A 26,437-nucleotide genomic window follows, 5' to 3' on the forward strand; every position below is an offset into this window, starting at 1 on the left:
ATTTTGAATTTATTTCGTGACAAGCAAGAGTTGGAATATTTCAATAGTGTTTTATCGTGGTTTACCTTGTCACAGTTACATTCTCTTGATTTTTCTAAGCTCATTTTTGATTTATTTCCTTGAAATGCAAGAGTTGGAATATTTCAGTAATGTTTTGTCGTGGTTTACCTTGTCACTGTTACATTCTCTTGATTTTTCAAAGTTCCTTTTTGGATTTCTTTCGTTGAAATGCAAGAGTTGAAATATTTCAGTAATGTTTTTGTTATGGTTTACCTTGTCACAGTTACATTCTCTTGATTTTTTCAAAGTTCATTTTGGATTTCTTTCCTTGAAATGCAAGAGATGGAATATTTCAGTAGTGTTTTATCATGGTTTACCTTGTCACAGTTACATTGTCTTGATTTTTCAAAGTTCATTTTGGATTTTTACATTATATTGATTTTTCAACGTTTATTTTTAATTTATTTAGTTAAATGCAAGATTTGGAATATTTCAATAGTGTTTTGTCGTGTTTACCTTGTCACAGTTACTTTCTCTTGATTTTTCAAAGTTCATTTTGGATTTCTTTCCTTGAAATGCAAGAGTTGGAATATTTCAATAGTTTTTTGTCGTGGTTTACCATGTCAGAGTTACATTCTCGTGATTTTTCAAAATTCATTTTGGATTTCTATCCTTGAAATGCAAGAGTTGGAATATTTCAGTAGTGTATTGTTGTGCTTTACCTTGTCACAGTTACATTCTCTTGATTTTTCAAAGTTCATTTTGGATTTATTTCGTTGAAATGCAAGAGTTGGAATATTTCAGTAGTGTTTTGTTGTGCTTTACCTTGTCACAGTTACTTTCTCTTGATTTTTCAAAGTTCATTTTGAATTTCTTTCGTGAAATGCAAGAGTTGGAATATTTCAGTAGTGTTTTGTTGTGCTTTACCTTGTCACTGTTACATTCTCTTGATTTTTCAAAGTTCATTTTGGATTTCTTTCGTCGAAATGCAAGAGTTGGAATGTTTCAGTAGTGTTTTGTTGTGCTTTACCTTGTCAGAGTTACATTCTCTTGATTTTTCAAAGTTCATTTTGAATTTCTTTCGTGAAATTTAAGAGTTGGAGTATTTCAGTAGTTATTCGTCGTGGTTTACAATGTCACAGTTACATTCTCTTGATTTTTCAAAGCTGATTTTTGGATTTCTATCGTTGAAATGCAAGAGTTGGAATATTTCAGTAGTGTTTGGTTATGGTTTACCTGGTCACAGTTAGTTTTTTAGATTTTCGTTGGTGTTAGGTTCCTGGGGCTTATTATTTGAGAAGTTAACTTTAGTATTTCATGGTTTGACTTGCCTGAAATCATGAATTAGAATATTTAATTGGCTAAGTCCAGTTATGGATCGAAAAATAAACTATTTCTGTAAAATCTGAGCTAATAAGGGTTTTTGACCGTAAATTCTAGTTTTTTGTAAGAAAATTATGGAAAATACAATTCTCAGGTTCAAATGTGAAACTTAAGTCTATTTTTGGTTCGAAAAATAAAACTATTTCCTTAAAATCTAAGCTAATAAGGGTTTTTGACTTTAAACTCTAGTTTTTTGTAAGAAAATTATGGAAAATACAATTCTCAGGTTCAAATGTGAAACTCAGGTCTATTTTGGATCGAAAAATAAAAGTATTACCGTAAAATCTAAGCTAATAAGGGTTTTTGACTGTAAAATCTATCTTTTTGTAAGAAAATTATGGAAAATTCAATTCGTTGCCTCATAGGTGAAACTTAAGTTCAGTTATGGATCGAAAAATAAACTATTTCTATAAAATCTGAGCTGATAAGGGTTTTCTTACCGTAAACTCTAGTTTTTTATAAGAAAATTATGGAAATTATAATTCCGTGGTTCAAATGTGAAACTTACGTCCATTTTTGGATTGAAAAATAAAACTATTGCCGTAAAATCTGAGCTAATAAGGGTTTTTGACCGTAAACTCTAGTTTCTTGTAAGAAAATTATGGAAAATACAGTTCTCTGGTTCAAATGTGAAACTTAAGTCCAGTTATGGATCGAAAAATAAACTATTTTTGTAAAATCTGAGCTAATAAGGGTTTTTGACCGTAAACTCTACTTTTTTTTGTAAGAAAATTATGGAAAATACAATTTTCTGGTTCAAGTGTGAAACTTAAGTTTATTTTTGGATTGAAAAATAAAACTATTTCCGTAAAATCTGAGCTAATAAGGGTTTTTGACCGTAAACTCTAGTTTCTTGTATGAAAATTATGGAAAATACAATTATCTAGTTCAAATGTGAAACTTAAGTCCAGTTTTGGATACTAATAATGATAAGGACTGATGGTTCTAATTCTATATTTTTTTCATAAAAACAAACTATTTTTTTTAAAACTTCGAAATTATTCAACTTTATTTTTTTTTTTTTTTTGTACGTATCTTAAAATGACAAAATATGCTTACGGCTCTAAAAATTGTACTATATGATTGGTCAGAGACACGATTTGGCTTTCCCACTGGTATTCTACGGCCGGTTATCGACACTACCTAGTCTATTGCATGTATTAAATCAGTATTTTTTTAAGCAGTGGAACGATAAACACATAAGTCATATCTTTAAAAAAGTGAAGATGGAGCATTTTAATAAAGTTTGTTCACATAATAAGGTTATTTTAGCATTGAATGCCGACAAGGAGAGGTATTTGAACTATGAAACAAGTAAAAGTGGTAGCACTATTGGAAATGTATGCAAGCATTGTCATGACAGTAAGGAATTAAATTTCTTTGGAATACCGAAATAATTCAACTCTTATGTTAGTGGTTATGCGAGATTGAGATCTCCAGAGATGATTGTACTCAAAGAGAATGCCAACATAACAATAATCGTTGATGATAGAGGACAACTTCTTGCAATTGCTGCAGGTAACACATTACCAGCTCAAGTATACACTTGATAGCTCCTAGGTTGTCACATTAAATAACGAGCCAAAAAAAGAATGGTCTGATCAGCTTCAAATACCGGGCAACAAATCGAGAGTGTGTTTCGAAACTTTTACCAATGACCAAACTAGATAATTATAGATAGTAAAGTTGCCAGAAAAATAAAAATGGCATTGTCAGAAAATATCACTATGGAATATAAGCATGAATCGATGAAAAACAAAGCACCAGCAAACGTTACTGCCATTGGTCAAACAGTCATTGAACCAAAAAATCACAAAGGTGAAAAGAATATTGAGCCTTTCGATGAGACACAATTAAAATATGTGTATGACTCTAAATCAAATAATGAAAATTCTAATCATAATGAACTAAGAGAAGACAGTAGCGACAATATCAAGAGAGAGCACGGTGAACTTTTCTATGGAACAGATTCAAAATGTCCAGAGTTAATCATTGATATTAATAATGTATCATAATATATTTTTGCATTAATATTCTACATAGTATTATTTCATTAAAAATATTACCTTGTTGTGTGTTCATTATTTTTAGAGTAAGCTAAGCTAGCATATCAAACGTTTAGAATCTCTATTATAACATTGGAGATGTAAGAAAAGGAATTTGCATACATCTATTGTCAGACACATGGGATAACATTGACAAAATCTAGGTATCAGAATGAATAAATTCTTTATCAAAATCCATTCTTGGATATCTCATTATGTCACTATGAAAAATTTGTAAGTAAGTAAGTAAGTAAGTAAGTAACAAACTCTTTCTTGAATTCACCACTTGGATACACAATATAGAAATTTAATTCAGGAAATTATGAAAAAAAATTGAACAAATTCTGTATTAACATTCATTATCGATTGAAGTCGCTTCCTAGACAGACAACACAGCAATTTCACAAAATCTAAGTATAAGAGTGATTAAATTCTATATCAACAACCATTTTTGGGATACTTAGGAAAAAGTTGACAAAATCCAAGTGCCAGAGTGAATAAATTTTTTTTATCAACATCCTTTGTCAGATACATCAAATAAAGTTGACAGAATATAAGTGTCAGAATAAATAATTTTTTTTATGAACATCCTTTTTTCAGATACATCAAATAAAATTGACAAAATCTAAATTTCAGAATGAATAAATGCTTTAACAACATCCTTTATCGGATATGTCGGATAAAATTGACAAAATCTAAGTATCTGGCGTATCTGATGAAATAATTTAGGTCATATGGTCAATTTAATTTTTTTTTTTAATGTAGTAGTTTTTCAGTAAGGACACTCGATAACCTAAAAGTGTTTGATTCAAAATTTTACCTTGAGCATCGATATTGTTAGCAGAATTTCAAAAGGATCGTTTGTGAGTGCTGGCGTATCTGATGAAATAATTTAGGTCGTATGATAAATTTAATTTATTATTGTTTTTTAATGCAGTAGTTTCTTAGTAAGGACACTCGAGACAACACGCACACAGAGAGAACACACACACAGATACGAAACACACATAGAGACGACACATCCACAGAGATGACACACGCATTGAGACGACACACACACACAAACAGGATACACAATGCAGAAATTTAATTCAGGAAATTATGAAAAAAAAAAATTAGACGGGGTTACGTGCGCGCACATACTGCATTAAAAAAAATGATCATAACGACCTAAATTATTTCATCAGATATGCAAGCACTCACAAACGATCCTTTGAAATTCTGCTAACAATATCTATGCTCAAGGTAAATGTTTGAATCAAACACGTTTAGGTTTTCGATTGTCCTTACTGAAAAACTACTACATTAAAAAAAAAAATTAAATTGATCATACGACCTAAATTATTTCATCAGATACGCCAGATACTTAGATTTTGTCATTTTATCCGACATATCCGATAAAAGATGTTGTTAAAGCATTTATTCATTCTAAAACTTAGATGTCGTCAATTTTATTTTATATATTGGACAGGGTATATTGATAAAAAAAAAATATTAACTCTAAAACTTATATTATATCAATTTTGTTCGCTGTTTCTAACCATAGGTGCTGATAAGTAAAATTGCTTCAATCTAACCCCTAGATTTTGTCAACTTTTTCCTATGTATCCGAGAAATGGATGTTGATATAGAATTTAATCAATCTTATACTTAGATTTTTTGAAATTGCTGTGTTGTCTGTCTAGGAAGCGACTTCAATCGATAAGGAATGTTAATAAAGAATTTGTTCAATTTTTTTCATAATTTCCTGAATTAAATTTCTGTATTGTGTATCCAAGAGGTGAATTCAAGAAAGAGTTTGTTACTTACTTACTTACTTACTTACAATTTTTTCATAATGACACATCCATAAACCGATGTAGATATGGAATTTATTTATTCTGATACCTCGATTTTGTCAATTCTATTCCATGTATCTGACAATAGATGTATGCAAATTCCTTTTCTTACATCTCCAATTTTTTAATAGAGATTCTAAACGTTTTATATGCTAGCTTAGCTTACTCTCAAAATAATGAACACATAACAATGTGATATTTTTAATGAAATAATGCTATGTAGAATATTAATACAAAAATATATTATGATACATTATTAATATCAATGATTAACTTTGGACATTTTGAATCTGTTCCATAAAATAGTTCACCATGTTCTATCTTGATATTGTAGCTATTGTCTTCTCTTAGTTCGTAATGAGTAGAATAATCATTATTCCATTTTGAGTCATACACAATTTTTACTGGTGTCTCATCAACAGGTTCAATATGCTTTTCGCCTTTGGTATGATTTGGTTCATTGATTGTTTGATCAATGACAGTAACGTTTGCTGGTGCTTTGTTTTTCATCGATTCATGCTTATATTCCATAGTGATATTTTCTGACAATACCTTTTTTATTTTTCTGGCAATTTCACTGTAGATTAATATATTATTTTTTCATAGGTAACAGTTTCTGCATGTAAACAAGATATGGTTTACGATATTAGTAACAGAGTAGACGTTTCCTTTTTTGATCTTCTGTTGAATGCTGATACCCAAAAATTGACGATTGGCTGTATGAGTGGGTAATGCGTTACCTGCAACAGTAGCAAGGAGTTGTCCTCTATCATCAACGATTATTTTTATGTTGGCATTCTCTTTGAGTACAATCATCTCTGGAGATCTCAATTTCGCATAACCACCAACATAAGAGTTGAATTTTTTCGGTATTCCAAAGAAATTTAATTCCTTACTGTCATGACAATGCATGCATACATTTCCAATAGTGCTACCACTTGTACTTGTTTCAGAGTTCAAATACTTGTCCTTGTCGGCATTCAATGCTACAATAACCTTATTATGTGAACACACTTTATTAAAATGCTCCATCTTCACTTTTTATTAAGATATGGCTTATGTGTTTATCGTTCCACTGCGTAAAAAATACTGATTTAATACATGCAATAGACTAGGTAGTGTCGATAAACCGGACATAGAATACCAGTGGGAAAGGCACATCGTGTCTCAGGCCAATCATAGAGCATAATTGTTAGAGCCGAAGCATATTTTGTCATTTTAAGATACGTAAAAAAAAATAAAAAAATTAATAAAGTTGAATAATTTCGATGTTTTAAAAAAAATAGTTTGTTTTTATGAAAAAATTTTGAATTAGAACCATCAGTCCTCATCATTATGAGTATCCAAAACTGGACTTAAGTTTCACATTTGAACCAGAGAATTGTATTTTTCATAATTTTCTTACAGGAAACTAGAGTTTACGGTCAAAAACCCTTATTAGCTCAGATTTTACGAAAATAGTTTTATTTTTCGATCCAAAAATAGACTTAAGTTTCACATTTGAATCAGAGAATTGTATTTTCCATAATTTTCTTGCAAACAAAACTGGAGTTTACGGTCAAAAACCTTTATTAGCTCAGATTTTAAAGAAATAGTTTATTTTTCGATCCATAACTGGACTTAAGTTTCACATTTGAGCTAGAGAACTGTATTTCCCATAATTTTCTTACAAAAAACTAGAGTTTACGGTCAAAAACTCTTATTAGCTCACATTTTACGGTAACAGTTTTATTTTTCGATCCAAAAATGGACTTAAGTTTCATATTTGAACTAGAGAATTGTATTTTCCATAATTTTATTACAAGAAACTAGAGTTTACGGTCAAAAACTCTTATTAGCTCAGATTTTACGGATATAGTTTTACTTTTCGATCCAAAAATAGACTTAAGTTTCACATTTGAACCAGAGAATTGTATTTTCCATAATTTTCTTACAAAAAAATAGAGTTTACGGTCAAAAAACCCTTATTAGCTCAGATTTTATAGAAATGGGTTGTTTTTCGATCCATAACTGGACTTAAGTTTCACATATGAGCCAACGAATTGTATTTTTCATAATTTTCTTGCAAAAAACTAGATTTTACGGTCAAAAACCCTTATTAGCTTAGATTTTACGGGGATACTTTTATTTTTCGATCCAAAACGGACCTAAGTTTCACCTATGAGCCAGCGAATTGTATTTTCCATAATTTTCTTACAAACAAACTAGAATTTACGGTCAAAAACCCTTATTAGCTCAGGTTTTACGGAAATTGTTTATTTTCCGATCCATAACTGGACTTAACCAATTAAATATTCTAATTCATGATTTCAGGCAAGTCAAACCATGAAATTTAACTTCTCAAATAATAAGCCCCAGGAACCTAACACCCACGAAAATCTAAAAAACTAACTGTGACAAGGTAAACCATAACCAAACACTACTGAAATATTCCAACTCTTGCATTTCAACGATAGAAATCCAAAAAAATCATAAGAATGTAACTGTGACAAGGTAAAGCATAAACAGACATTACTGATATATTCCATATTTTTCATTTCAATGTAAGATATCCAAAATAGACTTTGAAAATCAGGAAAATGTAAAAATAAAAAGGTAAATTACAACAGGACACAATTGAACTATTCAAAACTTTGCGTTACATGAAAAAAATTCAAAATAAACATTGAAAAATCAAAAGCATGTAACTGTGACAAGGTAAAGCACGACAAAACACTACTGAAATATTCCAACTCTTGCATTTCAACGAAAGAAATCCAAAATTAACTTTGAAAAATCAAGAGAATGTAACAGTGACAAGTTAAAGCACAACAATACACTACTGAAATATTCCAACTCTTTAATTTCAACGAAAGAAATTCAAAATGAACTTTGAAAAATCAAGAGAATGAAAAATCTAAATGAACTTTGAAAAATCAAGAGAATGTAACTGTGACAAGGTAAACCACGACAAAACACTACTGAAATATTCCTACTCTTGCATTTCAAGGAAAGAATTCCAAAATGAATTTTGAAAAATCAAGACAATGTAACTGTGACATGGTAAACCACGACAAAACACTACTGAAATATTCCGACTCTTGCATTTCAAGGAAAGAAATCCAAAATGAACTTTGAAAAATCAAGAGAATGTAACTGTGACAAGGTAAACCACAACAAAACACTATTGAAATATTCCAACTCTTGCATTTCAAGGAAAGAAATCCAAAATGAACTTTGAAAAATCAAGAGAATGTAACTGTGACAAGGTAAACCAGGATAAAACACTATTGAAATATTCCAACTCTTGCAATTCACGAAAGAAATTCAAAATGAAGTTTGAAAAATCAAGAGAATGTAATTGTGATATGGTAAAATGCAACAAAAAACTACAGAAATATTCCAACTCTTGCATTTCACGAAATAAATTCAAAATAAACTTTGAAAAATCAAGAGATGTAAAAATCAAAAATGAACTTTGAAAAATCAAGAGAATGTAACTGTGACAAGGTAAACCATGACAAAACACTACTGAAATATTCCACCTCTTGCATTTCAATGAAAGAAATCCAAAATGAACTTTGAAAAAATCAAGAGAATGTAACTGTGACAAGGTAAACCTAAACAAAAACATTAGTGAAATATTCCAACTCTTGCATTTCAACGAAAGAAATCCAAAAATGAACTTTGAAAAATCAAGAGAATGTAACAGTGACAAGGTAAACCACGACAAGACATTACTGGAATATTCCAACACTTGCATTTCAAGGAAAGAAATCCAAAATGAGCTTTGAAAAATCATGAGGATGTAACTGTGACAAGGTAAACCACGATAAATCACTATTGAAATATTCCAACTCTTGCATTTCACGAAATAAATTCAAAATAAACTTTGAAAAATCAAGAGAATGTAACTTTGACAATGTAAACCACTACAAAACATTACTGAAATATTCCAATTCTTGCATTTCAACGAAAGAAATCCAAAAATGAACTTTGAGAAATCAAGAGAATGTAACTGTGACAAGGTAAAACACGAAAAAACACTTCTGAAATATTCCAACTCTTGCATTTCAAGGAAAGAAATTAGTAAACCACGACAAAACAGTACTGAAATATTCCAACTCTTGCATTTCAAGGAAAGAAATTAGTAAACCACGACAAAACACTACTGAAATATTCCAACTATTGCATTTCACGAAAGAAATTCAAAATTAACATTGAAAAATCAAGAGAATGTAATAGTGACAAGGTAAAGCACAACAAAACACTACTGAAATATTCCAACTCTTACATTTCAACAAAAGAAATCCAAAATGAACTTTGGAAAATCAAGAGAATGTAACAGTGAAAAGGTAAAGCACAAAAAAACACTACTGAAATACTCCAATTCTTGCATTTCACGAAAGAAATCCAAAAATGAACTTTGAAAAAACAAGAGAATGTAAAAATCCAAAATTAACTTTGAAAAATCAAGAGAATGTAACTGTGACAAGGTAAACCACGACAAAACGCTACTGAAATATTCAAACTCTTGCATTTCAAGGAAAGAAATCCAAAATGAATTTTGAAAAATCAAGAGAATTTAACTGTGACATGGTAAACCACGACAAAACACTACTGAAATATTCCGACTCTTGCATTTCAACGAAAGAAATCCAAAATTAACTTTGAAACATTTAGAGAATTTAACTTTGACATGGTAAACCACGATAAAATTCTACTAAAATATATCAACTATTGCATTTAAAGGAAAGAAATTCAAAATGAAGTTCGTAATATCATTAAAATATTAGTTTTCCAAGGTAAACCATGACAAAACACTATTGAAATATTCCAACTCTTGCATTTCACGAAAGAAATTCAAAATGAAGTTGGAAAAACCCAGAGAATTTAACTGTGAAATGGTAATCCACAACAAAAAACTACTGAAATATTCCAACTCTTGCATTTCACGAAATAAATTGAAAATGAACTTTGAAAAATCAAGAGAATGTAAAAATCCAAAATGAACTTTGAAAAATCAAGAGAATGTAGCTGTGACAAGGTAAACCATGACAAAACACTACTGAAATATTCCACCTCTTGCATTTCAATGAAAGAAATCCAAAATGAACTTTGAAAAAATCAAGAAAATGTAACTGTGACAAGGTAAACCACGACAAAACACTACTGAAATATTCCAACTCTTGCATTTCAAGGAAAGAAATCAAAAATGAACTTTGAAAAATCATGAGAATGTAACAGTGACAAAGTAAACCACGACAAAACATTACTTGAATATTCCAACTCTTGCATTTCAAGGAAAGAAATCCTAAATGAGCTTTGAAAAATCAAGAGAATGTAACTGTGACAAGGTAAACCACGATAAAACAATATTGAAATATTCCAACTCTTGCATTTCACGAAAGAAATTCAAAATAAACTTTGAAAAATCAATAGAATGTAACTTTGACTGGTTAAACCACGACAAAACACTACTTAAATATTACAATTCTTTCATTTAAACGAAATAAATCCAAAAATTAACTTTGAAAAATTGAGAGAATGTAACTGTGACAAGTCAAAACACACAAAAGGAATATTTATATATTTCATCTATTGTATTTCTATAACATAAATTAGCAAACCATAAGAAAAAAGCAATGAAGTATTACAACTCTAGTATTTCACAGAAAGAAATTAGTAAAACACGAAAAAACACTACTGAAATATTCCGACTATTGCATTTCACGAAAGAAAATCAAAATGAACTTTGAAAAATCAAGAGAATGTAACTGTGACAAGGTAAAGAACAACAATAGTAAACCCCTACAAAAAACAACTGAAATATTCCAAATCTTTAATTTCACGAAAGAAATTAAAAATTAAATTATAAAAATCCAGAAAATGTAAATGTGACGAGGTAAAAAAACAACAAAACACTACTGAAATATTCCAACTCTTGCATTTCGACGAAAGAGATCCAAAATAAACTTTGAAAAAATCAAGATAATGTAACTGTGACAAGGTAAAGCATAATAATACACTACTGAAGTATTCAAGCTCTTGCATTTCAACAAAAGATATTCAAAATGAACTTTGAAAATTCAAGAGAATGTAACTGTGACAAGGTAAACCATAACAAAACACTACTGAAATATTCCAACTCTTGCATTTCAAGTAAAGAAATCCAAAACTGAGCTTTGAAAATTCATAAGAATGTAACTGTGACAATGTAAACCACTACAAACCACTACTGAAATATTCCAACTCTTGCATTTCACGACATAAATTAAAAATGAACTTTGAAAAAAAAATCATGAGAATGTAACTGTGACAAAGTAAACCACGACAAAACACTACTGAAATATTACAACTCTTGCATTTCAACGAAAGAAATCCAAAAATGAACTTTGAAAAATCAAGAGAATGTAACTGTGACAAGGTAAAGCACAAAAAAACACTACTGAAATATTCCAACTCTTGCATTTCACGAAATAAATTCAAACTGAACTTTGAAAAATCAAGAGAATGTAACTGTGACAAGGTAAACCACGACAAAACAATAGTGAAATATTCCAACTCTTGCATTTCAACGAAAGAAATCCAAAATGAACTTTGAAAAATCAAGAGAATGTAACTGTGACAAGGTAAAGCACAACAAAACTCAACTGAAATATTCCAATTCTCGCATTTCAACGAAAGACATCCAAAATAAACCTTTAAAAATCAAGAGAATGTAACTGTGAAAAGGTAAAGCACAACAAAACACTACTGAAATATTCCAACTCTTGCATTTCAATGAAAGAAATCCAAAATGAACTTCGAAAAATCAAGAGAATGTAATTGTGACAAGGTAAATTACGACAAAACACTACTGAAATATTCCAACTCTTGCATTTCAACGAAAGAAATCCAAAATGAACTTTGAAAAATCAAAACAATGTAACTGTGACAGGATAAAGCACAACAAGACACTACTGAAATATTCCAACTCTTGCATTTCAACGAAAGAAATTCAAAATGAACTTTGAAAAATTAAGAGAATGTAACTGTGACAAGGTAAACCACGACGAAACATTACTGAATTTAAGTTTGTTTCATCTCATTCGAAGACATGTAAAAAAAAAAGTTGAAAAAATATATCATGTTAAAAAAAAAATGGGGAGGGGGGGAGGCAAAAAGTTGGAGGGACAGGGCACCCTTCGAGTTGGGGGGTAAGGGACCGTTGGGGGGTTGATGTCTCTGCTGGTTAGGGTCGTTGGTGCTTATGATACGTTATGGTTTGTACTCACATACACCTTACAACTTGATTTGCAAGCAAAAATATTTTATTCAGAGATTTTATGTTAAAAAATGATCCAATCACTAATTAGAATCAATCACACTCCTATTATTCAAAACATTAATTAATATCGTTCATAGTTATCCCTTTTTGCAAAAATGTCAATCAAAACAATTCCTAAATACGCAGTTTGACAATTTTTAGTTTTCGATTAAAAAAAAAAAACCAGTGGGAATCCCCGCTCGTAATTACTAATCACCTTAATCCTTTTATCCATCGTCAAGTACATGCTCCAAAAATATTTTATTCAGAGATTTCATGTTAAAAAATTATCCAATCACTAATTACCCCTTTTTTGCACATGTCAATCAATGAATTCCGATTGTAAAAGCGTGTTTAATCATGTTGCATAAGTACATGCTCTGAAAAGGTGCCAAGGAACGTAATCTCCCCAAACATGTCAAACTGTTTCCATCTGCAATTGGTCTGGTAATCTGCCCTGGAAAGCTGCCATGGAACGTAGAATAACATGGAGATTGCTATACCCCTGAGCAAAGTATAACTTAGATTACTACTATCAAACACTTTTAGGAAATCGAGTGTCCTTACTGAAAAACTTCTGCATTAAAAAAAAATAAATTCAATTTATCATACGACCTAAATTGTTTCATCACATACGCCAGCACTCATAAACTATCCTTTTGAAATTCTGCTAACAACAGCGATGCTCAAGGTAAAAGTTTGAATCAGACACTTTTAGGATATCGAGTGTCCTTACTGAAAAACTACTGCATTAAAAAAAAAATTTATCATACGACCTAAATTATTTCATCAGATACGCCAGCACTCATAAACGATCCTTTTGAAATTCTGCTAACAACATCGATTCTCAAGGTAAAAGTTTGAATCAAGTACTCTAATACACCCCACTCCTATCGTTCCTTTTTTTATAGCTATGATCGCAATTAATTGTACCTGTTATCATAAAAAAATGCCAATTGCCAAAAAAAAAAAAAAAAAAAATAGCGCACGCCATGCTGAATGTGCTTTCAAAAACCTATCTTGTTGAAAACATGTTTGTTATCGTTAACCATTTCCAAAGATTGATATTGTTCCAATAAGAAAAAACGTCAATTGCCAAAAAAAAATAAGCAAACGCCATGCTGAATGTGACAATTGTTCCAAATTTATAATAAATATCTTGCTTTTCGCAGTGTGTAGGAACCGGAGGGGAATCTCCGCTCGCTTGGAAAGGTACCAATGAAAGGCAAGCAAAACGTGTTTAATCACGTGTAGAGGTCCCATAGAATAACATAGGAAGGAACATAAGTCCATAGAACAGCATAGGAAGGAACATAAACCCTTAGAATAGGATACGAAGGAACATAATCCATCCAAATCCATAGGTACATGCTCTGGAAAGACGCCATAATCCACCCAAATCCATAAGTACATGCACTGAAAAGGTGTCAAGGAACGTAATCTCCCCAAATAGAACAGGAAGGAACATAGTCGGGTATAATCCATAAGTACATGCTCTGAAAAGGTGCCAAGGAACGTAATCTCCCCAAATAACACCATTATAAGTACTCTAAGACACCTCGCTCCCATCCCTCTAAAAATATTTTATTCAGAGATTTCTTGTTAAAAATTATCCAATCACTAATTAGAATCAATCACACTCCTACTATTCAAACATTAATTAATATCGTTCATAGAGTCCATTTTGCGAATTCCTTATCCCTTTTTGCAAATGTCAATCAAAAAATTCCGATTGTAAAAGCGTGTTTAATCATGTGGCTTGGAAAGGTATCCATAAGTACATGCTTTGAAAAGGTGCCAAGGAACGTAATCTCTCCAATTAACGCCATTATAAGTACTCTAAGACACCTCGCTCCCATCCCTCCAAAAATATTTTATTCAGAGATTTCTTGTTAAAAAATTATCCAATCACTTATTAGAATCAATCACACTCCTATTATTCAAACATTAATTAATATCGTTCATAGAGTCCAATTTGCGAATTCCTTATCCCTTTTTGCAAATGTCAATCAAACAATTCCGATTGTAAAAGCGTGTTTAATCACGTTGCTTGGAAAGGTATCCATAAGTACAATGCTCTGAAAAGGTGCCAAGGAACATAAGGCAAGCAAATAGCATAGGAAGGAACATAATCCATCCAAATCCATAGGTAAATGCTCTGGAAAGGTGCCAAGGACGTATAGGTGTGAGAGGATACTTACTCTCTTTGAAAAAGTGTAGAGCTTCCATAGAATAACATTATATTTCCTATAGCAGTCGTAGAATTCAATATTAGCATTCTACTGCCCCGGGCCCTGGGGGATGTGTCGACACCGAAGTTTTTGTTATCTGACCTATGAACTATTTTTAAAAAAATGGCTCTCTCCAAGTTCTTATTGGATGGATGTGAGGAAGGTAGGGCGTGGAGCGGGGGGCTAGTTGTCCTCCTATCTCTTTTGACTCTTAAAAAGTGAACGAGACCTTTCACTTTCCAATCATATGAGCCCTCTCCGAAGTTCATACGAGCATACCTTCCGTAACAACCATATATGCCCCCAGAGCAATGCTTACAGCGCCTGCTCCGGGCCCTGGGGGAGTTGTGTCGACACAGGAGTTCTTCTTATCTGACGAAAATAGAGACGGAGACCACACTGCCTTTCCATAACAAACAACAAAAGCACGAAGAACAATAGGGAAATTTTGTTGCAAGACAGTGGAGATAATTTGAATGAATATATCAAGGGCTGAGGACGGCCCTTGGACATAGGGCCCAAATATTCGTTCAAATTATCTCCACTGTCTTGCAAAAAGATTTCCCTATTGTTCTTCGTGCTTTTGTTGTTTCTTATCTGACCTTTGAACTATTTTTAACGAAATGGCCATGCGTAAAGGATTTTTCGTTATACGAAATTTGAACTATTTTTAACAAAATGGCTACCTCAAATTTTTTATCAGATGTATTTGGGGAAAAAATGCTTGGGGGGCCAGTTGCCCTCCGATCACTTTTGACTCTTAAAAAGGGCACTAGAACTCCCGATTTCTATTCAAATGAGCCCCTTTTGAAGTTTATACGACGACCCCTTCTATATGAAGTGCCTCTGGGAAAAAAATAAATGGAGTGTGGGGAAAGGCTAGCTGCCCTCCAATCACTTTTGGCTCTTAAAAAGTGAATTACAATTTTCTTATCTTATCTTATCAACTTCCAATCAAATGAGCCCTCTATGAAGTTTATACGAGTATCCCTTCCATAACAACCATATATGCCCCCAGGGCATAACTTATATCGCCTACCCCCGGGCCCTGAGGGGCTGTTTCGACACCGGAGTTTCTTGTTATCTGAGCTTTGACCTATTTTTAACAAAATGTCTATCTAAAAAATTTTATCTGATGTATTTAGGGTGTGGAGGAGGGGGGCTAGTTGCCCTCCGATCTCTTTTGACTCTTAAAAAGTGAACAAGAACTTTCAATTTCCAATCAAATGAGCCCTCTCCGAAGTTTATACGAGCATCCTTTCCATATGAACTATATGTGCCCCTTGAGCATTACTCATAACGCCTGCCCTGGCGGGTTGTGTCGACACAGGAATTTTTCTTATCTGACCTTCGAAGTATTTTTAATGAAATGGCTATTATAAAATTTTTTAGGATGGGTTTGGGGAAAAAAGGTATGTGGCGGGGGGCTAGTTGCCCTCAGATTTCTTTTGAATCTTAAAAATTGAACTAGAACTTTCAATTTTCAATCAAATGAGCCCTCTCTGAAGTTTATACAAGCATCCCTTTCATAAGAACCATATACGCCCCCAGGCCAACACTTACAACGCCTATACCCCGAGCCCTGGGGGGAGTTTTTGTTATCTAATTTTTGAACAATTTCCAAAAAACTGGCTTTCTCAAAATATGTAGCGGATGGGTTTGGGGATAAAAGAGCGTGGGGGGGGGCTAGTTGCCCTCAACTCTCTTGAGTTTTAAAAAGTGAACTAGAAATTTCAATTTCCAATCAAATGAGCCCTCTTTGAAGTTTATAGGAGTATCCCTTTCATAAGAACCATACATTCCCTTAGGGCATAACTTAGAACGCCTGCCCCTGGGCCCTTGGGGGTTGTATTGACACCAGATTTTTTCTTATCCAACCTTTGAACTATTTTTAACAAAATGTTTATCTCAAAATTTTCATCAGAGGGGTTTGGAAAAAGAAGGCGTGGGGGTAGGGGCTAGCTGCCCTCGGATCTCTTTTGACTATTAAAAAGTGATCTCGAACTTTCAATTTCCAATCAAATGAGCCCTTCTGAAGTTTATACGAGCATCTCTTTCATAAGGACCATATATGCCCCAGGGCATAACTTACAATGTCTGCCCCAGGGCCCTGGTGGGTTTTGACGACACCTGAGTTTTTGTTATCTGACTTTTGAGCAATTTTTAATTTAAATCTCAAAATTTTTATTGGATGCATTTGGGAAAAAGGGGTGTGGGGGAGGGCTAGTTGCCCTCCAACCTCTTTTGACACTTAAAAAGCTGAACTAAAACTTTCAATTTCCAATCAAATGAGCCATCTCTGAAGTTTTTACGAGCCTCCCTTCAATAAGAACCATATATTCCTCCAGGGCATAACTTACAACACCTGCCCTCAGGCCATGGGGGACTGTGTCAACCCCAGAATTTTCGTTATATGGTTTTTGAACTACTTTTGGAAAAAGACTATCTCAAAATTCCTATCGGTTGGGTTTGAGGAAAAAAGGGCGTGGAAGGGGGGGGGGCTAGGTTCCCTCCAATCTCTTTTGACTCTAGAAACTGTGCAGGAACTTACAATTTACAATTAAATAAGCCCTCTTTGTAATTTAGACGAGCATCCCTTACATAAAAACCATATATTCACCCAGAGGCATAACTTACAACGCCTGCCCCCGGGCCCTGGGGGGTTGTGTCGACAAGGGAATTTTTGTTATATGATCTTTGAACTATTTTTAACAAACTAGCTTTCTTAAAATTGTTGTTGGGTGCATTTGGGAAAAAAGGGTTTGGGGGGAGGGGAAGCTGGTTACCCTCCAATATCTTTTGACGCTTAAAACGTGAACTAGAACTTTTAATTTCCAATCAAATGAGCTGTCTCTGAAGTTTATACGAGTATTCCTCCCATAAGAAACATATATGCCCCCAGGGCATAACTTATAACCCTTGCCCCTGAAGACTATGGGAGAGCGTCCTCCTCAAACATATAATTTCCGGAACTTTCAACAACGTTGAACAAAATGGCTATATCAAAATTTTGATTGGATTTGTTTGGGGAAATGGTGGGCGTGGAAGGGTTGTTAGTTGCCTTCCAATCATTTTCGACTATTAAAAAGGGAACTGGCAATTTAAACTTCCAATCGAATGAGCCTTTTTTGAAGTTTCTACGACAACGCTTTCTATACAAAACCTTATATGCCCCCATGGCTTAACTTACAACCCTTGCCCCGAGGGCTGTGGGGGGGTGGGGGGGTTGTTATCCTCAAAGACCTAATTTGCTGAATTTTCAACTACGTTGAACAAAATGGCTATTTCAAAAATTTTGATTGGATGTGTTTGGGGAAAAGGTGGGCGTGAGAGGGGGGTTAGTTGCCCTCCAATCACTTTTGACTATTAAAAAGTCCTTTGAATTTCCAATCGAACGAGCCCTTTTTTAAGTTTCTACGACAAAGCTTTCTACAAAAACCTTATATGCCCCCAGGGAATAACTCACAACCCTTGCCCTGAGGGTTTTGAGAGGGAGTGTCCTCCTCAAAAACATAATTTCTATCTGGAAATCAACTACGCTGAACAAAACGGCTATCTCAATATTTTGATTGGATGTGTTTGGGGAACTGGTGGTCGTGGAAGGGGTGTTAGTTGCCTTCCAATCACTTTTGACCCTTAAAAAGGGCACTAGAGCTCTCGATTTTCAATCGAATGAGCCCCTTTTGAAGTTCCTACGACGACTTCTTCCATATGAAGTGACCCTGGGAAAAAAATAATAATAAATAATAAAAGATTGGAGCCGTATGGCCTTTACTATAGGCAACGCTATAGCGTTGCCTCTGATTTGATTGAATTAATTTGATTTGATTGATTTGATATATTAGGTAAAAAACATTTTTTTTTTACTCAAAGTAAGGAGCAACATTAAAACTTAAAATGAACAGAAATCGTTCCGTTTAAGAGGAGAACTGCACACTCCTCAATGTCCCTCTGTTCACGCTAAAGTTTTTTTAAGTACTCTTAAAAAAGTTATGATTTTAATTACAAGGCCCTTTTGCTTCAGGAATTGTTCTTAAAGAATTGGGACAAAAGGTCAAACTGTAGCGTAAGGATTGGAGTGCTGAGGAGGCGGCAGTCCCCCTCATATACGGAATAATTTCTGTTTGTTTAAGTTTTAATATTGCTCCTTACGATCAGTAGCAAAAATAATTTTTATTTATTTCTGATCTGTTTTTCAAATAAGCCCAGGAAATTCACTCCCTCCGTAGAAATCCATCCCACAAAAATTCCCCCATAGAAAGTAAGTTAATCCTGTGTAAAATTCTTTCCCCCAGGAAATTACCCCTGGACAATTCCAACCTCGCTGCGATTCCCTCTCCCCTTCCAGACAAATCCTTGCTTTCGATTTTGCCTGAAAAATACTCCTTATCATACTTTCATTTAAAGAAATACTTGTTTTTATTTAATTTCTGATCGTTCTTTAGGTCATGGTGGAATCACCCCTGTGTTGAAAATATTTCCTGGTTATCCCCACCCCACCTCAATGGAAAGTTTCTCCCGTAGAAAATTTCCCCGTTGAAAAATTTTCCTGGTGATAATTCCCCCAAGGATGATTTCTTCCACGGGAAATCCACCCCCGCGTAAAAATTCCCCAGAGAATTCCAACTCGGCTGAAAATTTCTCCGGGACAATTCCCCAAGAGTATCTCCACATATAAAATGGGGTCGTCAACGAGAAAGTAAGACAAATGAAACGAATTTTGTATATGAATTATTGCAAATTCCCCACGTGTAAAATTTTCTCTGGAAAGTTCACCCCCGGAAACTTCCATGCCAATGGGAAATTATCCCCGTAGAAAATCCATCCTCAGAAAATCCCCCCTGAAAAATGTTGGTTTGCTTCCCAATAACAAATAATATGTGTAAACAATAAATATCCTAACTTGTGGCCCTTCCTCTGGGGCTCATGTCTTCCCCAAAGTCATAGTTACTGCACTTCTCAACTATACTGAACAAAATTTCTATCTCAAAATTTTGATCGGACGAACTTTGGGGAAAATAGGTTTGGGAGGGAGCTAGTTACCCTTAATTTTTTTTGCCCCTTAAAAAGAGCAACAGAACTTTTAATTCTCGTTCAAGTGAGCCTTCTCCCAATCTTTTAGGACTATTGGTTAGAACAATCACCCCTGGGAAGAACAAAAAAAAAGAAAACAAAACCGCATCCGTGATCTTTCTTCTAGCAAAAAAAAAAAAAAAGAAAAAAAAAGAAAAACAAAAATCAACATTTTTAAAGATTGGAGCTTGAAAACATTACAGTAAGTAGGTTCTCTTGTACGTTGAACCTGACAGTGCAATTTTCAGTAAGATTCCTTGACTTTTGAGGGATGCCCAAATTTCCGATAAAGCAAATTTTCTAAGGTTCGTAGCTTTTAATGAGTAAAATTAAAGTAATGAATTTTATATGTTTGGCATCAGCATAAAAAGCTAATTCTTTTGATGCATCCATTTTTATCCAAATTTTATTTTTCGAGTTGCAACAACATGCAACAGCTATTGTTACTGCTTACGACTGCAATTACTATTACAACTACTGCGATTGTGACCGAGACTGCAATAACTACTGGTACTTCAACAACTATAAATATTGAAACAAATTAGAAAAGCTTAAGTGCATCATGCTTGTCAAAATGGCATAGTGCATCCAGGTTGTCAAAAGGACTTATCCGCAATATCTCACGAACGGCTATGGTTATTATGTTGACAGTCTCAGGGAATGTTGAGGGAATATTTCAGCAGCATTTAGGGAAGAATATTAAGTTGAAACATTCAAAGAATGTTAATGAGGATGTTGAACTAAATCAAAATACACCATTGGCACCCATGTTGTCAAAAGGGCGTGTCTGCATAATCACAGGAACTTAAGTTTAACCTTTCAGAAAATATCAATGGCCAGTGACAAAGCTATGGAAGGGCAAAAGGGTGACTGTCCTCGGGCACAGCCTCTGAGGGGGTGCCAAACTAAGGCTATTTTACTTATAGTTTGGGAGTGTAAGGAGGGGGGGGGTTAACAAAAATCGACATTGTCCATGGGCGCTGAGAACCTTAGCTACGCCTCTGGTTGAGGGGAATAGTGAGCTTAATCCAAATGCAACACCATGCATTGCGTTTGTCAAAAGAGCTTGTCAGCAATATCTCAGGAATGGCTACTGGTATTCAGCTGAAACTGTCAGGGAACGTTGAGGAAGATGTTTAACTAGATCGAAAAATTCAATGGGCAGCCAGGTATTTTGAATGGTGTGCAATGTCTCCAGAACAGCTAAGGGTATTAGGATGAAATTTTCAAAGAATGCTAGGGGGATTTTGAGTTTAATCAAAATACACTATGTGCATTCCGGCTGTCAAAAGGGCGTATCTGCAATATTTCAGGAAAAGCTCATGGTATTTAGCTGACATTTTCAGGGAATGTTGAGGAGATTTTTAAATAAATTAAAAGACACTATTTGCATTCATGCTGTTAAAGGGTGTAAATACGCTGTAACCATGATACCCAGTTTCTACTGCTTATTGAAAAAATTAGATCTGCAAGTTTTTATTTTGTATTATTTGCAAAGTGCTAGTTCTCTAGGTAGGTAAAAAAACACCAATTGGAGGCAGTTAGTCAGAGTCTTATACGTTAATTTCAAAGATAAAATACTTCATAGATACAGGGAGGGGGTGATATCTTGTTCGTTTTAAGTCTCAGTTTTGCTCTAACTCCTGTGTCGACAAAAACCCCCAGGGCCCGGAGGCAGTCGTAATTTATTCCCTGGGGGCATATATGTTCTTATGGAAGGGATGCTCGTATAAAATTCAGAGAGGGCTCATTTGTTTGGAAATTGAAATTTCTAATTCACTTTTTAAGAGTCATAAGAGATCGGAAGGCAACTAGCCCCCCCCCCTTCCCTCAACGCCCGTTTTTCCTCAAAACCTTCCGATAAGAACTTTGAGATAGCCATTTTGTTAAATATAGTTCAAAGATCATATGACAAAAACTCTGGGGTCGATACAATGGACACGATCCACCAGGGCCCAGGGGCAGGCTTTTTAAGTTATGCCCTAGGGACATATATGGTTCTTATGGAAGGAATACTCGTATAAACTTCAGACAGGACTCATTTGATTGGAAATTGAAAGTTATAGTTCATTTTTTAAGAGTGAGAAAAGATCGAAGGTAATTAGCCCCCCCCTCCACGCCCTTTTATCCTCTAACCCATCCGATAAGAACTTTGAGATAGCGATTTTTCTGAAAACAGTTGAAAGATCATATAACTAAAACCCTGGAGTCGATACAACACCCCAGGTCCCGGGGGCAGGCGTTGTAAGTTATGCCGTAGGGGCATATATGATTCTTATGGAAAGGATGCTCGTTTAAACTTCAGAGAGGGCCTATTTGATTAGAAATTGAAAGTTATAGTTCACTTTTTAAGAGTCAAAAGAGATCGGAGGACAATTAGCCCCCCCTCCACGCCCTTTTTTCCTCAAACTCTTTCGATAAATACTTTGAGATAACCATTTTTTTAAACAGTTCAAAGATTATATAACGAAAACTCTAGGGTCAAGAAAACCCCAAAGTGACGAGGGGTAGGCGTTGTAAGTTATGCCCTGGGGGAATATATAGTTCTTATGGAAGGGATGCTCGTATAAACTTCAGATACGACTCATTTGATTTGAAATTGAAAGTTATCGTTCATTTTTTAAGAGTCAAGAGAGATCGGAGGGCAATTAGCCCTCCCCCCTCCACGCCCTTTTCTCCCCAAACCCATCCGATAAGAACTTTGAGATAGCAATTTAAAAAAAAATAGATCAAATATAGTATAACGAAAAACTCTGGGGTCGACACAGCCTCCCAAGGCCCAGGTAAGGCGTTTTAAGTTATGCCCTGGGGGCATATATGGTTCTTATCAAAACTTCTCAAAATTGAAAATGATGTGTGTGTGTGTATATAAGTCTCTTGGCCTTTTCAATAAATGACTCAGTTCATTTTGTTTCTATGTACCCAATAATTGCATTCAAACAAGCTTGCAAAGTACATATAAGATGTAACCTAGGTATTGAGGATGTGGCCCATATTCTCACCGAGTGCCAGCAACTTTCTCTATTAAGGGAAAAGTATTTTGAGGGTGGTAACTTGGAGTTCCCGGGGATCCTCAACACGACTGTAAAAAGGACAATCAGGCAGTTATGTAATTATGTAAATGAAGCGTTGACATCAATGAGTGAAACTTGATATTTATGTAATTTTTATTGTGGAGTGTAATTAAGAATACTGTTCTGTATGGCCTGTTTTTTGGCTTATAATAAATTATTATTATTATTATTATTATATTTCCTACATTCAATTTTGCACAACGGTTCATGTATCTTGAATTAACTCAGGGATATAACATATCTACTAAACATGTCATCCCATTTGAAAGTAAATCTACTCCCTGGTGCTATCTCTACCACAACATTTGCAGCTATTTTTTCACTTCATCACTATTCTCTTCCTCCTGTCTCATAATGTCCAATAGAGCAAAAGTTGCTCATTTTTGTAATATACAAGAGATTGTAATGTACAAAAAATTGTAATATACAATTTTTGTAATATGCAAGAGAAATTGATTGCGTGACTAACTTAACAGCCAATCGGAAGCATGCAGCAGGGTTTTTCAAGCATCCTGCTAACTGGACAACCAAGTTACATTACAGGGTTTTTCCATGCACCTTATTAACTTGACAGCCAGGTTGTGTAACAGGGTTTTTCCAAACCCCTTACGAGTCTAACAGCCAAGTTATGTTACAGGGTTTTCTAACCATCTTATTAACTTGACAGCCAAGTTACTAGCCAAGTTATGTGATAGATTTTTTCTAATCATCTTACTAGTTTGACAGCCTAGTTAATAGCAAAGTTATGTAAAAGGGTTTTTCCAAGCACCTTACTAACTTGGCAGCCAAGTTACGCAACGGGGTGTTTCCAGACGATAATATGAGGCTACTCACTTTTTGTAAATAGGTGTAGAAGGGCACGCAAATCCGGGCGACAGATTCTACGATCAATACAAGTAGTATGATGAAATACTATAGTGTAATTCATTACTTGCGAATAAAATGACGTAATTTTAATTTAAAATAATTTTAGAGGGCATATACATCATAGCAGTACAAAAGTCATGACGTCATCTTCCCAATATATAGCACAGATTTGAAAAAAGGTTTTTATGTGCCGTTAGCTTATAGAAACAAAAGAACATAAAATGTCAGTTAAAAGTAGAAAATTAAGAAGGAAAAGTAGAAAATTAAGAAGTAAAGTGAGGAAATCCGCTCAGAAGGGAGTAAACGGGTTATTTGATGCAGTTCTTGAAGAGGACATAGAAACAGCAAAGGAATTGATAAACTCTTATGAGCTGTCTTACTCAAAAGAATGTTCAGATGGATACGTATTACTTTGTGAAGCTATCAACGAGGATATAGCTATTGCTAAATTACTTTTACATCACGATAGTATATATAACATTAAAAACCAAATGCCTTTTTATACTACACCACTTCATTTGGCAGTTATTAGAGGTGATATAGAAGTTGTTAAGATGGTTTTAGATAAAGGTGCAAGGATTGATGCAAAAGACTCATGGGGTGAAACTCCACTTTATAAAGCAGTAAGAACACAAAATTTTGACAAAAAATTATTTACGCGTCATACAATACAATATGGAGATGGTGTTCGCTATATTCGTGATATTCGAAAGCTTAACGTGGATATAATTGTTGATTATCTTTTGAACAATGGAGCTGATGTTAATATAAGAGCAAATGATGGTTGTAGTCCACTTCATGAAGCTGCTTTAAAAGGCAACTCACATACTCTGAAATTATTGCTAGAACACGGTGCTACAGTTAACTCTAGAGACAAATATGGGAAAACAGCTCTTCATTATGCTTGTTCTAGAAGGCGTGAGCGTGATATTAAAATGCTTCTGGAATATGGATCTGACATAAATATTATATGTAAAAAAGGTGATGTAGCTCTTGATTCCCTAACTTGGGATATAAAGAATGCAATGCATATTATTTACCACATAATAAAAATGAAAGCGGCAAATTTATATGTATGTCAAAGAAATGAACGAGAGAAAAATTATATAATAAATTATATAAAGGACTGTGTCTATTTTAACGGCTATATTGATTTTTATTACGAAGAAGGGGATTTTCGGGATCGATGTGAGACAGAACTAGCAAGTATGAAGAGAAAGAACATTGTTAATTCCACTATATCATTTTATGACATTTTGGCAAAAGGAGAAAGCTCGTTAGCGGCATGCATGAGGAATGAAAATGTAGTGGCAGTTTCAAACACAGCAAACTGCGAAACAGAGTTTCCATTATATGCTGACATACTAAAAAGTAACTTCAGAAAGGGTATGAAAAGGAATGAGTTACTTGAGTTGGCCAATAGAAGCTCCAACGGCTATGCTGAGTTACCATATATATGTGCTGAAAAAATATTTAGGTATCTAAGCAATGAAGACTTGAGAAATGTGATAAATATTTTTGAGCCTCATTGAATTAGTTAAGGAAGAATGGTGAAATTGAGGGTTTCTGACATAAACTTATCGATTTAGCAAATAAACGAATATTAAAATATTTTAGTGGTAATTCTAGAAAAGCATCGACGTCCAGTTAAGGGATTAAGAGCATAAATAATAAATCTAAGACTGGGTAATGTCAAATAAACCATCGTCAGCACATTTGGGACTAGAAATTGAAGGTCATTCATTAAAAGAGAAAAAAGAAAATGTGAAATTGTAAAAGCAACATATACTATTGATTAACGTACTTGAAACATTTCCCTAAATAATTGAAATCACCTTTGTTTTATAATAATGCAAATTACAGGAAATCTAAATGTCTTGAAATATTAATTTTTTTTAAATATATCTGAATGTTTTTTGTCCCTAAAGTTAGTTTAATACAAGATTTATCGGATGATACTTTTTTATTCAGAAAGATGGATGAAATATAATATGTTGCAGACAGAACAATAATTAATTGATATTTTTCGTCAAATAAAAAAGTTTCTTTTTGTGTTAAAGCTGCCATGGATATAATAAAAAAGACACTGGTATAAACGTATATTCATTTAAAATTTATGAAAGTTTATATAAACCATGATAATTAGGTTGAAATGAGATTTGATAATCGCTAAATGAAATTTAATAATTATTTAATTAATAATTAAATGTAATTAAACTAGAGAAAGAAGTACAATATGGCACTTTCTATGTGACATTTGGGTTCACATTAAATGTGATATGGTGTCTGCAATTTTCTTAGTGAGAGTACTAGGGGTGATAATCAAAGCAAAAAAAGAAGAAATACAGACAAAACCAATTGGAGCTAACCATCAACTAACAACAGTTTTTAATCTTGAATCAAACAGTTCGAGGTAACAAACTGTAAGTAAGGAGCGACCCGGCTCAATAGTAACCGAAACTCTAAAAAACGCAATTTTGATACCAATAGATAGGCCTACATGAAAAGAATAAAATTTTTATGCTGATTTCAAATTTATAAGTTTCATCAAGCATAGGGCTACCCATCAAAAGCTACGTACCGGAGAAAATTTGCCTTATTTTTGAAAACGATTATTTTCGTAGAGGTTTCAAGCTCC

At 33.7% G+C, this 26,437-nt stretch overlaps 1 protein-coding gene and 1 pseudogene across 1 annotated transcript in view; both read left to right on the forward strand.

Annotated features, from left to right (window-relative positions):
• Positions 1–26,437, forward strand: part of LOC148940122 (protein disulfide-isomerase-like) — a 281,993-nt gene that overhangs the window by 8,807 nt on the left and 246,749 nt on the right. The gene's annotated exons all lie outside the window — the stretch shown is intronic.
• Positions 24,021–25,340, forward strand: LOC148940123 (uncharacterized; annotated as a pseudogene).

Source organism: Artemia sp. Qi Xiang Cuo, chromosome 20, assembly GCF_049724085.1.
Source record: "Artemia sp. Qi Xiang Cuo chromosome 20, ASM4972408v1, whole genome shotgun sequence".
Lineage (NCBI taxonomy): Eukaryota > Metazoa > Arthropoda > Branchiopoda > Anostraca > Artemiidae > Artemia > Artemia sp. Qi Xiang Cuo.